The 13,135-nt window shown below is 46.8% G+C and overlaps 1 long non-coding RNA gene across 3 annotated transcripts; it reads right to left on the bottom strand.

The window, feature by feature from the left end:
• Positions 1 to 719: 719 nt before the first annotated feature.
• On the bottom strand, positions 720 to 9,074 carry LOC117002594. 3 transcript variants are annotated; one of them, XR_004419314.2, is made up of 3 exons: positions 8,992 to 9,074; positions 8,733 to 8,781; positions 720 to 8,010 (listed from the first exon to the last, which is right to left on the bottom strand). It is a non-coding gene; the product is annotated as an uncharacterized LOC117002594 (long non-coding RNA). The 3 variants fall into 3 exon arrangements; XR_004419313.2 differs by lacking the exon at positions 8,992 to 9,074 and having other exon boundaries at positions 720 to 7,831; positions 7,913 to 8,010; positions 8,733 to 8,911; XR_004419312.2 differs by lacking the exon at positions 8,992 to 9,074 and having other exon boundaries at positions 8,733 to 8,911.
• Positions 9,075 to 13,135: the final 4,061 nt, after the last annotated feature.

Here is a 13,135-nt window from a genome sequence, read left to right as displayed (position 1 = left end):
ACCACGACACAATCACTGCGCTATGGGTGGTAAACAAGTCTCTACTGCTGCTGCAGCCCTTCCTGCACTGCTTGCTGTGCATTCTTTAACTGCTGCCTTTATTACAAAGGTTCCTGCCACACTGTCACCTCATCCTTGCATGCCTCGGAATACACACAGGGAAAAGGCAGACCAACCCTGAGCGTCACCGAGCACACCCCACCTACTGGGTGGAATCCACAGGCAGATAAAGGTGAGAAATTACTTGGTGAGACAAGACTGCTGAGCCAGCAACTGCAGTGGGTAGCACAGATTATTTAAACCTTTTGTAAGCATACCACATTATTTATAAAATGTTAGGTATATTAAAGCTTTTAAGTCATTTGGTACTGCCAAAATCAAACTCACCAGTGTTTCTCTGCCTGAGCCTTACCAGCGGCAATTATGTTAAGACTAAAGGCTAGATTTTTGTGTAGCAATTTGAACTCATGGCCAGAAACCAGGTCTGGAATAAGCAGAGCTCCTGCACATTCAGCAGTAAATAGGTATTCCCCACCCACAGTGAAGTCTTGTACCAAAGATCTTAAACAAAAGTTAATACTAGAAAAAGTAACACTATAATTAGTGCTGGAATTATAGTGAAGACTAAATGTAGCCTTGAGTTTATTTCAATGTGAGCACTGTTTTCCTTTAAAACTTGCATCTTCATTTAGGAGAAAATAAAGGCATTTCACCATCAGTTGCACAAAATGCTGTATTTTATTAACTAAATCAAAAAGGTACAGTTAATTCACACAAAATGTTCAATATAAGCAATACTTAACATGCTTGTAAGTTGGGACTGTGTCTGATTTGCAGTTTAAATAGTGTCTGGTGTGAGCACAGCAAATTAATGCTGCAAAGTGCTCAGAATTGAGATGTCTGTATCCCACAGAAAGAGTGTCCAGTCAGAGCCCTACCAGAACTATTGCTGTGGTGCAGTGCAATTACATCAAAACATGACTCATTTTTAACAACTCCATGAGAAACCACACCACTCTTTTAAACTGGAAACTTCCCTCCTGCAGGATTGTAAATAATGCACCACTGAGAGCTTACTTCCTTTGGAATGCCCATGCCTGGTGAGAAAGCACCAAGCCAAAGGAAGGTGTATTTCAGGTCCCTGTGAGCACACAGTACCAGTACTGTGATGTTCAAAAGTTCACACCACCTCCACCCCTAACCTTAGGGGCCTCCAGCTTACTCTGGAGGGAGCTGCCTTCCCAGCCCAGCTTCTTACTTACCACAGCCCAGTGTCCCCAAAGTGGCACATGCAGCCCCAATGTCACCATGCTGCATTCCAACACTTCCATTTGGGACCAAATCTGCCAAGACATGGCTTTCATTAAGCGTCAGCACACTTATAAATACCTTGTCCTTTCTCTCCACATCCCAAAGCTGCAGAGGTTTGCAGGCTGGAGCCCAAATGGTCATGGTGTTATAATAAAGCCCTAAGAAAGGCAGCAGGTTGTATAGTTATCTCCTTGTGAGCAAAATCCCTGCCCTAAAACTATGCAACCTACTACCTCTTCCTAGGAGCCCCATGCTTCCTCTGTGCAGTTCTTCACTCTCTGCAGGACTTTAGCTCCCCAGCTGCTCTCTCTTCTGCCCTGGCTGGGCACACACTCCAAGGTGACACTGTCAGCAATAACCAACAGTGCCTCACTGCCTGGAACACTCACCAATGGCTCCATTATTATTCTTGCCATGCTAAACTTACCATCCCAAAAAGCATTTGTTTCCGTGGGTTTTTTGTTACTACAGCAAGCTGTTTGCTGGGCATGCTAGCACAGAACCAGTTACAGACTGGTACACCAAGCACAGCAGGAGGAAAGTGAATGCAATAAACTTTAAAAGTCTTTATAGAACAAACACCATCTCAGAACAAAGTTCTGGTTCTTGCATGCTCAAACTCCATAGCTCCACATCCCCCTAAAAAGGTGAGAGGCGAGTTTTGGCCAAAATCAGCCAACACTTAAATTTTGCATTAGATCTGGAAAAGCTGCAGAAAAACACGCAGACTTATTAATAAAGGATCATTTTAAGTTTTCCCTCCAACTTCTACCAAGCAGTTAAGAGTCATGGAGTTTTAATGTATTAAGGAAATTGGATTGTCAGAAGAGTTTAAGTGGCAATGTACTTGAGCTCCCTGTATTTTATGTTCTCCTAACTGGCTTGGAACAGCTTCCCTCTGTGGAACCTTCCACCCTTTGCCTAAAGCGTGGGCATTTTCCATTCCCAGCCAGCACTGTGCCACTCACCTTGGGAGAAAAGTCATGTTAAGTCAAAGATATCCTGTGGGGTTTGCACCATGCACACTGTCAGTCCTGTACATTCTGGCACTGCTGCCTTACAACCCTGAATTAATCTGGTTTCATTCAATGAGGATTTTTAGCCCAGGACTGGCTGCAAGGGAACGCAGTTTGTTTTACTCCTCAGGGAAGGCAATAGATTGTATAGTTATCTCCTGAACAGGGTAAAATAACTACCCTACAACTATACAATCTACTACCTCACTCTGACAGAGAAGCACAGACGTCAGCAAGAGCTCAGCCAACCTCAGTTTCATTCTGAAGGATGCTTTATACAACACCCCAACAACTGGAACACTGGGAATTTGTATTTGATTACCCCACCATACACATACAGGAATAATCTATTCTTAATTTTTTATTCATTAGAGCAGAAAAATTAATGCAGAATGAAACTTAGCTTTTCCAAGAACCAGAAAAATCTAAACACAATTCCCACGGCTATTACACAAGTATTTTGTCCTGTCATAAGCGCTACAAGTACAGAAGTTCAGCAAAATCTGACATTGAGCTTAAAACTGAGAAGCTTCCATTGTTGATTATCTGCTACTTTAGGAAAGACAGTAGATTGTATAGTTATCTCCCAGTGGTGGGTATGACCCTAAAACTATACAACCTACTACCTCATCCCACAGTGCAGGCATCTTCAGAGCTGGGACAGGATTGCTGCTTCAGTCAAGACAAGTCAGGCTAGCTGCAGACAGCATTTATAATACTCATCATAGAAAGAGCCTTCCCCTTGCTCCCCCTAGTTACAGAAGGAAGTTATTTTAAAAATAGGGTTTCTTAATTTCATAACTTTACCAATTTCTTGGGTCTTAAGTGAGCATGTCATAACAGTCATAGCAACTACAGTCATTAAACTTCTGTTGAATTACCAGTCATGTTCCACAGGTGTCACTTCTCACCTGAAATCAGAAGAAAAGGCTGTCAGTGACACTGTAGGCAGATATATATTTCTTCATCCTTGGAATTTAAAACTAATGCAATCTAGGACCACAGCTATGTGACTGATTTATACAGATGAGGATGAGGTCCTAATATTTGTCATTCTGATTAAGTAAGTACTATTACATAGAGTGACCTTTCCACCTATTGTGACAATAGTTAAAAAAACAGAAACCATGCACTGTCCAAAGTATTGATTAGAGCTTTTTCTGCTAGTCTTAAATTACATTAAGCCTTGTGCACAGCAATTCTTTTATTAGAAACAAAACTCAGTAAGATTGCGGCTTCTACCCTGACATTTAGCTATTAAACTGCCTTACTAAAAGGCCACTGAAAAAAGTTTTCCCATCAGAAAGAAGTCTTGAGTTTCTCTAACTGCCCCTGATGTAACTTTAAAGCCAATCTCCACATTAACACAGCTCAACATCATCTTTGAATACTGAAATGAAAACACTTGCCAGACAGATGTGTGACTCAGAATTCCATTCGTAGCAAAGACAGCTCGAGAACAGGGCTGGAAAGGAAAATGATTGTTTGTCCTGGTAGTTTATACAATAGCTGAAAATGTTTAGAGAAAAGCAGTTTTTAAAAACATTAAGAACATTTTACTAGTACTTGATCCCAGTTGTAGCCTGCTGTTTTCAGCCCACTCTCCAAACAAAGCCTGCACAGAACAAGAGCACCCTCATGCCCGCCGGTGTCCTTGCCAAGCACACAGCGCATGATCCCGTGCACTCACACAAAGGGATGACGTTATTCCTTGGACAGACACAAAATCAAATTACTTTCCAGCCCCCTCAGTGCCTTACTACAGAATCCTTTATGCAAACAGTGAAGACCAATTTGGGTGATTCAACCTTAAAATCTCACTTGTAACTTGTATAAATCCCACTGTTTGCTTTTGCTAACTTACACATGGACCAGAAAATAAACTTCAGTGTGGACCTGAGTATTTGGTCCCAATGCCCAAAGCAGAAATAAATCAGAACAACAGCTCTGGGCCAGAGTCAAACCTTGACAGAGCACTGGTCCCCATCACATCCTTTTTCAATCAGCTCTGGCAGAGCTGACATTCAGCAGGGAAACTGATACTGCTTTCAGTTCCCTGCTCCTGCATCCCAGCCTTCAGCAGCTAAGCAGAATCCCTGTGAATTCCCATTCCTTAAGGGGAGAAGCAGCCTGGTCAGGCAGCTGACCTACACAGCACCAACTCTGCACCTTCAGTTGGACAGGAAGTTAATGAAGTCCCATGTTCAGTGTCAGAAGCTGATGGTTCTGTGATGTACTAAAAATGTTCCAAGCACTTTTAAAACCTGGATAGGTTTTATACACCTGTTTAAATTTTACAAAATATAAGGCAATGCTTCTGCAGTTCTTCTTAAAATTAAGCCTGAAACACACAAGGATTATAATAAGCCTAGAAATTGATGTTTCATTTCTCCACCTTTAGACAAAGCTTAGTTGCAAGCCTAACCAACCTGACATGTATAAAACAACTTGCATTTTTAGTATTCTGCTTTACACTAATCCTGCATTTTGGGGCAGTTTCAACTCGTGGATTATTTCTAGCAGTCTTTCCAAGCTGCATGACCTACACTGCCATGTTCTTGGACAGGTGAGATCTTGCAGGTGCCCTTGGGGGCCTGCTGTGTGCTGCTTCTCTCACACCATGCATCAGCAGGTTCTGGCACTCACAGCAGGGAAGCCTGACAAATTATCCTGCTGGCACAGCCTCTGCTGAGCTGGTGTGTTCTCACCCCCAGTGAATCCAGAGCTGCAGAAGTCATCGTGCTGCTGATGTCATAGCCAGTGCAGCACAGGAGCTCAGGGTCATGCACCTGCACATTCACTCTTTCAGTATAACACACTGTGAGAGACAAGCTTGAAACAATCCCTGGGTCATCTACTTTCCCTGTTAAAAAAAGCCAGGTTCCCAAGGACTGCTTTTCCTGCCAGCACGTGTTTAAAAGCCCAGAGCAGTGCAACTGCAACTGACTGCAACTGTGGAGCTGGACAATCTCAGCACCCCCAGCTCCCAAGCCTGATCCTGAGGCTGCAGCTCCGGCCTGCACAGCTCCCACCACATGATGGTGCTCTGGGATTTACAGAACAGCTCCAGCACCAATTCCTCACAGTTTTACCCCAGGCTTCCAGCAGCACTCCCTGCACTGAAGCCACACTTCCTGAATCCCAGGAGCTTCTGCTGAGTGAACTTCTGCAACCTCTCCAGCCGTGCCAAGCATCCCAACTGAGTGATGTAGGTTCCTGCCTCCAATATGCTCATTCCAGAGGTTCTTGTGTGACTGGAGTGTGCAACAGGAAGAATGGGAGTGGCACAATTAATATAAACTTAATCATTCCTGATACTGCTTCCCCTCACTCCACTCCCATACCCCTGCACTGCCTGTCATCACATGCCACAGACACATCTCAGCCCTTCTTCCCAAAACAGGCTCAGGAAAATCAGATGCTAACAGACACAAAAGTTTCAGCAGAAACTAAAAATGTTTCCTCTTCCATATTCAGTTTTGGATTGTACCTTCCTTTGTCTTATCTAAACATGTGCTAATCTGAAAGTAACACCTCCCAGCTCAAGCCCAGGCACCTTTTTCTCCTGCTCAGACCCAAAACTGAAACACTTAATACCTCTTTTGGGACCTGCCAGCCCAGTGAGCAGCAATACACTGCAGCTACAGTAAGTCACACCAGAAAGCTGCTCTGAACTGGGAAATTGTACCAAGGAGAAAAAGCAGCCCCAGCACATATAAATGCACAGATGTGCTCTTGGGCAGCACCACAGTCCACACACACACAGACAGGGATATGTGTCCATAATGGTATTTTTTTTGCATTTTTTACACAACATTAACAGCACTGATTGCTACCAATGATGTCTTTATCTACTGCCTCAACTGGAAATGCAGGGGTTTTTTCCAAAATCTCTACCCCATTTGCATTTAATTAATACAGACTATTCTGGCTTTAAGTAATTATTACAATATATTAAAGTTGTGCTACATTTTCAATTAGTGTGTTTGGTTTCAATTTATTTTTCTAACCATATTAACTGTGGCCTGAGAGAAAGGGGAAGTCACCACTGCCCACTCAAGCACAAAGTGAAGCCCATGTCCCGAGGAAAAGTAAAGTCTGAGCACAATTAATGGTTTCTGCTATGAACAGAGAGCCAAAGGAACACAAATCCTGGCATCTCTCCCTACACACACTGGATTTCACAGCAATAGTACTAAACTTTCCGCATCCAGGTGGTGCATGTGCCACAGCACTGCACATTGCTGCTGGAAACCTCAGGGAGGCCTGAGAACTTCACCAAAATGGTCACATTTTCTACTCTTCTTTGAGTACTCCTCTCAGTACACAGAATAAAGGCAGATACTTATAAATAAATAAATAAATATACACCTCAACTTCAAACATTTCAAAGGCCTCAGTGCCCGTCTCAAAAGAAAGCATCAGTTTGGTTATCTGGTCCTGCTTCAAACATAAATGTGTGTATATATGAATATATATATGTATATGAGATACACAACTGCATATTTATTCACTAGATTTGTATATTTTAGGACATGCTAAGAGCAAGTAGGCTTTTTCTGCAAAAAGTTTACACATGATAACAATTACACAAATTCAGCAACAAAGTTACTGCACAACAATAATTCAAGATTGCTGTTATGTTGTTAATTGGCACTATAATCAAACTGCCCTAAGTCCTGGGAGCCTTTCAAATATTTGCAAATGAACTGATGTTTTCCACTACAAAAAGAGAGGAAAATAGAGAAGACATTTATCAAAAGGAAAGTGAAGTGAGGATACAGCTCATTGCAGTAGGAAAACAAAGCAAGTGAACTCATGTTTTATCTAAACTTCCTTTCGACTACGGAAATACTAAATCTCCTGTATTAGTATGCAAAATCATTTCCTAGCATGACCTGTGTGAATTGAGGTTGCACATAAGATACACAGAGTACAACTTAGAAAAAAACTCAGTTAAAAAAAAATCACGGTCAGCAATTTTCTATTAAAAATATCACAATACAGCTATTCACTAAGTCCCTCTTCATGAATCTAACTATCATAGGGCAAAAAAAACCCTCATTAGCCCATTATTGCATGTTGACTGCAGCAAGTTTGAACCACCACTGCAAAGAACTTCTTGGGAGTTCAGACTATTGAACACCTGAGTGATGATGTGAACAGAACTGGTCATATTTGACAACAGAAGCCACAGCAGCAAATAACTGTTTGGTGAGGCCCCTAGCAGCTGGGGATGTTTGAAGATGTCCCATTTCTTAAATATTATTTGAATTATTGCATTTAAAGGGACAAACTGATTTTCTGTGACTGATTCCATTTCCCCACTGCTGCTACTGAGCATCGTTCCTGTTTACATTTTGAATTTTTCCCTGCCAGTTAAGCACTTCAGTCAGAAAACTCCCTGTGCAAAGCAGTACAGATTGAGAGGAGCACCAACGAGTGGGGACACATCACTAAACCAGGATTATCCCGACCTTGACCATCATGCTGAGTTTTCACTCCTGAAATAAATCACAGAACTGTTAACGTTGGAAGGGACCTCTGGAAAGATCCAGTCCAACCCCCTGCCAAGGCAGGCTCACCCAGAGCAGGTGACACAGGAACACGTCCAGGTGGGTTTGGAATGTCTCCACGCCCTCCCCGGGCAGCCTCTTTCAGTGTTCTGCCACGCTCATAGAAACTTGTAATATAAAATCGCAAAAATACAATTTCATGGGTTAACACCTTCATCTAAAACTGACTGTGCCGTGCCAGAATAAAGTCGCCAGCAGCAGCTGCGGCGTGCCAGGGCCAGCCCCTTGCTCTGTGCCACCACCAGCCCTGCAATGGAACCCGCATGTGCTGAGCCCAGTGCCGTCCCGGGGGCTGGGCTGCCTATGCCGAGAGCAGGAGCCACTCCTGCAAGGCCCGGAGGCCAGCCGGAGCTCGGGTCAGAACTGCAGGTCCATGTGACACCCCGACACCTCTGTTCCACCGGGTGTTGCTGCTCCGGCTCAGCCAGCCCCGACCCGCCCCAGCCGCGATGTGCCCCGTGCCGCCGCCGCCACACGCTGCAGGCAGGGCCGAGCTGGCACCGGTACCACCCTCCCGACCCGTTTCCACAACGAGCCGCCCGTGAGGAGCGGGCGGGAACGGCAATGGGCCCGGGGAAGGCAGAGCCCCACGCTAAATAATGAGGTTCGCTATAAACGATAGCTCTGAGCAGCCCCCGTGCCCCTGACAAGGGCTGGGCCGCCAGGGCACTTTCACCTACTTCCTACGGGATTTTCTTCACCTTTTGCGCCTCGGTCCGAGCTCAGCCCCCACTGCCGCCCCCTCGGTGCCCAGGCAGGGCTGAGCCTTCCAGCCCCGGTACCGGGGCCCTCCCCCGCCAAGGTCCCCCCGGCCCCGGCAGTGACGTACCTGGCGCTGGCGGCTCCCGGGGGCGGCACTTCCGGGCCTTCCAGTGAGCCTGGAGGAGAGCGGGGGAGAACGGGGGGAAAAGGCATCGATGAGGGGAATAAGGACAATAAACCAGGCCCGCGGCACAAGCGACGGAGAGGCCGGGCCAAGGCTCCGCGCCCGCCCGTACGGGCCCTTCAGACTCAGTCCCTTCGCCCCCACCCTCCCCCCGGCGCGCCCCGGCCCCGCAGTCACCCCCGCAGTCACCCCCGTGCCCCACCCCCAGCCCCACGGCCGCCGTCCGGTCCCGCCGTCCCGGTACTCGTGGGACCCGGATGAAGTCGCGGCCGCTGCGGCCGCCGCTCCCGCGGCACCACGGGAAGGGCGCCGGGCCCCGCCCGCCGCAGCCACCGCCCGCCCGTCCATCACCCGCCATGTCCCGTGCCCATTGGCTGTGGTGCCGCGACGTCCCGCCGTCGCGCGGGAATATCGCTTCTCATTGGTCAGCTATGAACAGAGCTCCGTCCCCCCTCCGCCATTTATTTCGGGCGCGTTCTACGGCAGTCCTATAATGGCGCCCCCGGCGGCCGCCGCGCCGCGCCTGTCCTGCGCCGATCCCGCCCTGCCCGTCTCTGCCCCGCGGGCCTGCCCGGCCCTGCCCTGCCCATCTCTGCCCCGCGGCCCGGCTCGCGTGCCCCAGGCGTTGTGTGCGGCATTAGCACCGTTACTGGGCTTACGGGCCTTGGCCTCCCCTTGGCTTCCCCGTCGCCCATCGCACAGAATCGTTGAATCATCAAGGGTGAAAGAGCCCTTGAATATCACCCAGCGCTGACTCTGTGACCCCTAAAGTATGCAACGCCACACACAGATCTTTTGCACACCGCTAGGAATGGTGACCACCTGGGCAGCCCCTCCAATGCCTGGCCACTTGAACAGTGAAAACATTTTTCTGATACCTACTCTAAATCTCCCCTGTTTCAGGTCAAGGCCATTTCCTGCGATCCTCTCACTGCAGGCACAGCACCACCTCACTAGGGTCCAAATAACCTTTTCTGCTTATACTCCTGATTGATTTTTGAATAACTGGGGATGCACAGGATCTGCAGGGAACCCCAAAGCCTTTCAGAGGAGAAGTGGTCCTTCAACTCCTAAGTGTGTCTGCAATACCACACTCATCAGGGCTAATACGAGCTCAGGGAGAGAAATACTGTGTTCAAAATTGAACTTCAAACATAGCATTTGTTTTACACGTCTCTTAATTTTCACAAGATTTTTGGGATAGGTCTTGATTCTAATAAATAAAAATATTGCTATAATACCCAATATAATACTTACATATAACTATATGTTGTGATATTCAGTAGAAGATATTGAAATAAAACTGTGTTAATGCACAATGTATTCTTGTCCGAATTTTTTCTTCTGAGAAACTTTTTACATAATTAAACTTGTCAACTCTATACAATTTTTAAAACGTTTCTGGAGTTGGAATGATGAAAATTTTGTGTGTCTGGTGTCCTGCCTCACTTCAGAAGTAGTAATTTTTATCCCAGATTCAGGAAGGGAATGTGTGCCTTGATGGTAGTCATGGGAGCAATGAAGAGATTAAACAATGACCCCGCTACTGACTGGATAGGGCAGATGCTTTGTGTGTTGAACAAACACAATTATGATGCTAAATCATAATGCTAAAATGCAGTTTTTAGTCTTGCAGAGGTAAGACTTTATCAAGTAAATTCACCCAGCTGCTGCATTGTGCATTATCTGTAATGCTGAGTGTATTTTGCCTCTTTCTCTGAATGCAGGTGTTGCAGGGTGAGGAGCTGTGGGGAGCTCAGGGGCTGCTGTATATAAGGACTTTGTGAGGTATTGATCAACAGCTAGGATTTCCCATAAATACATTTTCAACTTAATAGAAGTTAGCACTTACAGGGCAGAAAGTATGCAGATTACTAAAATGAAAAGAGATAGGGAAAAATTCACAGCAAGTTTATGTTTTCCCCATGTTCTTTGAAGATTTGGGATGACTGACTTTTCTCCTGAGAACAGATTTTTTTTCAAGTTTAAATTTAATTCTCTCCAATATACCTCAAATTAAACTATTTCATATCAGGTCAAAAGGTTCCTCCATCCCTAAAATAAATGATCTACAAAGAAAATAATAAGTGAAATAGTTTGAATTATGTAGGAACACTGTTTCTCTGATAATTCAGTGTAGTGTAGAAAAACACTTCTCTGTGCATAAGGCTGGGGTAGTTATTAAGACGGTACAATTTGGGTGCTGGATTTGGGTGCTGCATTGAGCCAGGGGTATAAAAACCATGCAAGTAATTCCCTATCTATTTTGAAATACATCAAGTGTTGTACAGCAGCTAGGAAATTACAGTGAATGGATTCATGGCTGAAATAAAAGCAGGTAATTGGATAGGTGTAATCATGAACAGCTGTTTCAGGCTGCCTGTACTCACATACATTGATTAGACTGCTTTGGGGATGACAAGGCCTGTGCCAATCATGCCCCAAAACCCAGCACTAAGCACACAGCAAACACCCAGTGTCAGCACAGCAGGGCTTGTGCTGCCTGCAATAGTGGGAATCCTCAATATGAGTTGAATTTTAGACTTGACATTTTTATTGCAAGTAGAACCATGAAATGGCTCAAGTGTCCAATGTCATATAACCCAGCTCTTGTGAAAAAATACGGATTGCATGCAGCTGCTTGGTAGGACATGCTTCCCTCACTGAGAGATCCATTCCCACAAAATGCTGCTCCAGCCTTGAGGTCACAGCACGCTGAGGTCACAGCAGGCTCTGAGGTCACAGAGGTGCCAGAGCCCTATGGTTGCACAGCACCACAGCCACCGACCAGTCAGTCCCTGACCACAACTGTTGCGGCAGCAGCGGTGGCAGTGGCAGTGGTGCTGACATTAGGACAGCTGTGTCAGGACAGCGGTAGCAGCAAGAGCTGCAGGACTGGCAGAGGGCAAGGCACCATGGCCCTTGCTCTGCGCCTCTTCCTCCTGCTCCTCCTGGCAGTGGCCCTGCCTGCCAGGGTTGCCCAGGCAGCTCCATGGCGAGCACAGGGAGCAGGTGAGCTGGCAGCCTTGCTCCCCTTTCCCAGGACAGCGCACCCCTCTCCTCAGGAAGCATTGGGCATCATTTTGCATAGGGCTTTAGGAAGGCTTTCCTCTGTGGGAGGGAGAGAACACCCAGTGTTGGCCATGTCCATTCACATCTGGCCCCCATAGCCGTACACGACCCAATTGGAGTGCCCAGCTCCCTAATGCAGAAGGGGATCCCAGCACACCATGGAAATGGTCTGATCTGTGCTCTCTTCCAGATTGGTATGCTGGGAATGTTTTTACAGGACCTTGGCTGGAAGATAGTTTGGATCCACTGGGAGCTCCCACAGGTAAGATACGTATACAATAGAATAGTGATTGACAAATTGGCAGGAACCAGGTGACAAAAGCTTCTATGACTGTTGAGTTACAGATGAGTCTGCAGGGAGGACTTTTCCACCTCCTGGGCTGGATGCTGCGTACAAGCACGGCTCCATTGGCAGTGGTGAGTAGTGTGTCCCTGCTGACCCCACAGGCTGAGCACTGCTTTTATGGGATCCATTAATCTGAAATGGAAATAATTTCTTTTAAGGTCTGCCAAGAGAAAAGACCCAAGCTACAGGAGAAAATAAATCTCTGAAGTCTTCTAAATTTCTGGACCAGATCCTGAGTGAAGTAGAGAGTCAGCATGGTGGGTGCATTTCCCTCAGCCTTCTCCTGAGACTCAGCAGCCAGGGCCTTGCTCTGCACATCTGGAGACACCGTGCCTGGCACAGCAGGAAGGGATCCATGGCAGCCTCGCTGCCCCACTTCTGCTGTCACACCCTGCAGTGCTCTTTCCTAGCCAGGCCTGGCTGTAGCTTCTCCCCAGCCTCTGCAGGAAGGCATTTGGCATCAGCTGACATGGAGCCCAAAGTACCCCATGGGCCATGCACACCCTGAGATCCCCTGAAATTTCCTGGTCTCCAGGAAGTTCAAGATGGGTGGCTATTAGGAGAAGGGTGGACCCTGGCCCTAGGGAGAGACCCAAAAGCCCATTTGATCTCCTGAAGCCTATTCATGACTTTCACCACCATTGCCTCCTGAAGATACTTCCTCCCCAATGGAGAACTGCTCCATCTGATCCAGCTGTCCCTTTTCCTTTCTCCAGAAATGAAAGCAGAGGCTGTGCAGAAGGGAGCATTTCCCAGGGGAAGCAGTAGTTCTGTGCCAGCCTCTGCTGCAGGAAGGGAGGCCATGACAGGTACAGTCACAGGAGGTAATTGCTGTGCCTCTGGGTCTGAGCTCTGCTCTGGGCCTTGAACTGGCACCTCTGCTGCTTGGAAGTGCGGGCACAGCCCGGACCAGACTGGTACAGCCCAG

This window comes from Catharus ustulatus, chromosome 13 (assembly GCF_009819885.2).
Source record: "Catharus ustulatus isolate bCatUst1 chromosome 13, bCatUst1.pri.v2, whole genome shotgun sequence".
NCBI classification, from domain to species: domain Eukaryota; kingdom Metazoa; phylum Chordata; class Aves; order Passeriformes; family Turdidae; genus Catharus; species Catharus ustulatus.
Note: the sequence above shows the minus strand (reverse complement) of the source record. Positions and strands in the feature narration are given on the sequence as shown.